Source organism: Saccopteryx leptura, chromosome 1 (genome assembly GCF_036850995.1).
Source record: "Saccopteryx leptura isolate mSacLep1 chromosome 1, mSacLep1_pri_phased_curated, whole genome shotgun sequence".
Classification (NCBI taxonomy): domain Eukaryota; kingdom Metazoa; phylum Chordata; class Mammalia; order Chiroptera; family Emballonuridae; genus Saccopteryx; species Saccopteryx leptura.
The window spans coordinates 6,071,300-6,075,728 of record NC_089503.1 but is presented as its reverse complement, the minus strand read 5'-3'; the positions used below and the strand labels follow the sequence as shown (position 1 = coordinate 6,075,728).

The 4,429-nt window shown below is 59.0% G+C and overlaps 1 pseudogene; it reads left to right on the top strand.

Annotated features, from left to right (window-relative positions):
• Positions 1–243: 243 nt before the first annotated feature.
• LOC136389651 (glutathione S-transferase P-like) lies at positions 244–2,182 on the top strand (annotated as a pseudogene).
• The last annotated feature ends 2,247 nt before the right edge of the window (positions 2,183–4,429 follow it).

Below are 4,429 nucleotides of genomic sequence, written 5' to 3'. Positions count from 1 at the left end.
GGGTCAGTGCCAGAAGTGGAACTGAGGGGGCGTGGCCAGGGCGATTTCTCCCAGCTGTTCCCCGGTCTTTCCTGGGGCACTGTGAGGCTCAGGGCCCCCTCTCAAAACCACTGTTGGAGCCATGGTCTCCATTCTTCCTCTGAAGTCCATCCTCTCCCGGAAGGCTGCAACATTAGGGTTTATATCCTATTCCTCTGTCCTGTCCTCACACTCCTGTTCCCCCACCCCTGGCTCTGCGGGGCCATGCGCATGCTGCTGGGTGGGGGGGGGGGCAGTGCTGGAAGGAGGAGGTGGTGACCGAGGAGACCTGGCTGCGGGCCCTCTTCTGGCCTCCTGTGTGAGTACTTGTGCCCAATGGGTTCAGGCGCTGTGCCTTGAGGTGCAAAACTAGGGTAGGGTACAGCTGAGCTCAGCGCCCCTCACTGAGCTGTGTCACCCCCAGGTGTACGGGCAGTTTCCCAAGTCCAGGACGGAGACCTCACCCTGTACCATTCCAATGCCATCCTGTGCCATCTGGGCCACTTCCTCGGTAAGTCCTGAGGTCCAGAAAAGTGCCTGATGGGTCCCAGCAGAATGTTCGGGGGACTGAGCTGTCGCACAAGCCACCACCAGAGTCCTGCCTGGCTGAAGAGCGGTCCGGTGGCCCCCCGGGAAGGGGCAAGGCCAGGGTTAGGAGGGCGCTGGGTTATGGGGCCGGGGTGGCCGGTCCACCGGAGCAGGAGCAACGCAGCTCAGGCTAGCGCCTAGCAGGGAGGTGCTTCACGGTTTCACCGTGCCCATTTCTCGGACAACAGTTCAGAGGAGGCCGCCTGCCCCCACGTGTGTCCTTGCAGGTACGGCCAGGGGCTTCCAAGTCGACCTCTTCCCGCCTGTGTCTTCCTGCTCTGGCCTCATCTGCATCTGGAAAGCCCACGGTTACAGAGGGCCGGCCTGTGGCCTTGTCTTCAAGGTGGTCGGAACGTGGCTTAGGGAGGTGGCTGCTCACCTTTAGCCAGAGTGAGGGAGGGAGTACAGAAAAGTCCCGGTCCCAGGAGGACGTGGCAGTTAGGGAAGGGGGCAAAGTGCAGTGGGGCCCTAACTTCTGCAAGACCGAGGGTGAAGAGAGAGACCTTCTGCAGCCTGTCACCTCCTCTTTCTGCCCCTATGTGGTCCTGCCCACACAGCCAAGTTCCGTCCAGCCCCACAAACAGCCACCCCTCGGGCCTAGGGAAACAAGCCGGAGGTTTAGTTCACCTTTGCAGGGAGCAGACTTTGGGGAGGGGGCTTAGGCCATTTGGGCAGGAAACTCTGAGTCCCAGGGCCCAGGGGTATGGCCCAAGGGGCAGGTGTGGGCCTGGCCCGTGGAGTTGGGAGCAGCAGAGTTGGGCAGAGCCGGGCCTCCAGAACAAAGGACCTGGTTGCCCAGGCCTGAGGCCTGCAGGCATTTGGGGGGAGTGATGCAGCAGACAGAATCTGACCTACTGCCTGGCAATGGCCAGGGCTCTATGGCAAAGACCAGCGGGAGGTAGCACTGGTGAACCTGGTGAGCGATGGTGTGGATGACCCCTGAAAGCTCTGTAGCCACCTCACCCACCACAACTATGTGAGTGGAGGCCAGGGCTGGGGCTCAGGGGCACGGGGTGGGCACGGAGGTAGTACGGCCAGGCACGCTGCCTGGCCCCATCAGGTCACTCCCGCTCACAGGATGAGGGCGAGGCCCGGAGTGTTCAAGAGCTGCTTGCTGGAGCACCTGAGGCCTTCTGAGACCCTGCTGGCCTAGAACCAGGGGTGCCAGGCCTTCACTGTGTGTGACCAGGTGCGTGCTGGGTCGGGCCCACTGTGGGTCCATTTCTCAGATGGGCAAACAGAGGCCCAGAGCGGACCATGACTGGTCACTGGAGCAGCCAGAGATCTGGCCTCAGTGCCCATCCCTCACGACCCTGCTCAAGACCCCCGCCCCTGCCTGCAGATCTCCACAGACTACAACCCCCTGGATTCACTGCTGATTCACTAGGTTCTGGCCCCCGGCGGCCTGGACTCCCTCCCCTTGCTCTTGGCCCACACGGCTCGCCTCAGGGCCCGGCCCAAGCTCAAGGCCTCCCTGGCCTCCCTTGAGCATGTGAACCGCTCTGTCTTTGGAGCCCGAGAGATAGGAGCCCACTCAGCAGCACCAGGGAGAGGGGCCGCCTCTTGGAACCAATGAACGTGGTGAGAGGAAAGCTGTGTTGTCAATGAGGGGCCAGGTGGGCACAGGGGACCTTCTGCTCCTTCCCAGGTGGCATCAGGGCCAAGGAGGGCTGGGCTGGGAGGCTGGGTGGCTGGGCCCCGAAAGGCATTAGAACTGAAGCATGTCGCCCTGTGTGTCACCCACGGTCACCCCAGGCAGCGGGCAGGAGGCTAGCAGGACCAGGTGCACAGCTGGAGGCAGGTCTGGAGCTCTGGCCAGACTCCCGCTACTCGGGGAGCCAAGTGGAGGGTACAGGTTTCCCTCGGCTTCGGGGAGCCCCGTGAGCACCGCGCGGGAGTGTCCCGCTGACTGCCCATGCCAGTCCACCCCACCTCCCCCTCCCGATAGGCTGTGGATGCCTGCCCTCGCCCCTGACCCCCAGTGCTCCCCTGTGAGCCGCCTGAGGACTCTTTGCTCCCTGGACCCAGACCCTGGGACTGGAAGTCGGAAGTCGGGACCCCGTCTCTTCCTCCCCAGCTGTGCAGCCTAGGACAAGCGGCTGGTCCTCTCTGAGCCTGTTTCCTCCTTGACGTCTCTGGCGGTCACAGTGCCACCCTGTTTAGCAAGCACCTCCCATGTGCCAGACATGCGACAGCTCTCAAGACCTCATCTTACAGACGAGAACACTGAGGTCAGGGCTGGAATTTGGACCCTGACTGCCAAGCCTCGTTTCTTTTCCAAACAGCCCAGAAAATGCTCTCCAATGTGCTCTGGACAAATGAAGTGATCATTTAAAATGTTAACGTAAGTTAAATGTTAAATATCCCGATTGAAATAAACTCAAAGGCACGGAGAATTTTAGAAACAATAGCATAGGTCACATCTACCCCCACCCTCCGCCCCCAGCTGGCTTTCACCAGCTCCACACGCTGGGGACAGAGTTGGGCAGGCGTGTGCCGCTGCGGCCGCCTCACTGAACCTGGGAGACAGTCACCCCCAACGACCAGCAGGTGATGTCTGGGAGGTGTTTGTGGCAACGAAACTGCACCTGAACACCAAACCTTCCCGTTGGAAAACTCGGGACAAGGTGAGGGGACAGCATTTGTGTCTCCAGATGGAACAAGGCCAGAGTAACAGCTGGGGGGTCCTGTAGGCATGAGCCCTGTTCTTAAGAGCGGCACCCAGGGTTGAAAATGGAATGGTAGGTTGATGGTGCGATGCCCCAGTCAGGGCACATACAGGAGCAGCTTGATGTTCCTGTCTGTCTCTCTCCCTGACCCTCTCTCAAAAAACAAAAAAGAGAAAAGAAGAGAGGAGAGGAGAGAAAAAAAGAAAAGGAAAGACAAGAAGAGAAAACAAGAGCAGAGAAGAGAAAAGAAAAGAAAAGGAAAAGGAAATTGAATGAAGACGTTTGGCCCACCCGTCTGCCACCCCCAAGATCGATTCTGGCTTGAACGTGTGTCAGCGTGAGAAGGGGTGGCCTCCCAGAGATTCAGTCTCGACAGGACACTTAAGTCTTCAAATAGACCCACTGATGAGGCCACACCTGTGGAAAGTTACCGTTTTGAGAGTTTGAAGCGGTTGTTTTTTCCTGTTATTCCAAAAATAGGGCCACTGCAACTTTGGCTCATCAATCTGGCCCAGGCAGGGCTGCAATCTGGGACGGTCACTCAGCTCCAACCTGGCAACCCTGCCAGGCCCCCTCATCTCCCACTGGTGCTGTGCTGTCCTCCCAAGAGAGGGAACTTGAGCTTAGCCACTTACGGAGTCCCAGCCTCAGGCACAGCGCTTGTTCCAAGGGGGTGAGCCCAAGAGCACAGCTGGGCCCACCAGTCCTCGGGACTGTCGCAGACAGGAGCACCCGGTGAGAGGACGGAACTCAGACGGGCGGTGGGGCTGGTTCTGGCTAAGAGTGGGGTCTACATACAGAGAAGCGTGAGTGCGTGTGAGTGTGTATGAGTGTGAGTGTGAGTGTGTGAGGTCCATGATTCTAGTTCCTGAGAGACCAGCTCTACTCTGTCCTTCCCCTGGCTTGTTCCTGTGAGCCCGCAACTCCCTTCTGGAGTTGAGCTGGGGTTTTTTGTTGTTGTTTTTTAGATTTTATTTATTCACCTTCGGAGATACAGGAGAGAGAGAAAGAGAGAGAGAGAGAGAGAGAGAGAGAGAGAGAGAGAGAGAGAGAGGAAGAGCAGGAAGCATCAACTCCCACATGTGCCCTGACCAGGCAAGCCCAGGGTTCCGAACTGGTGACCCCAGTGTTACAGGCCGACACCCCATCCACTG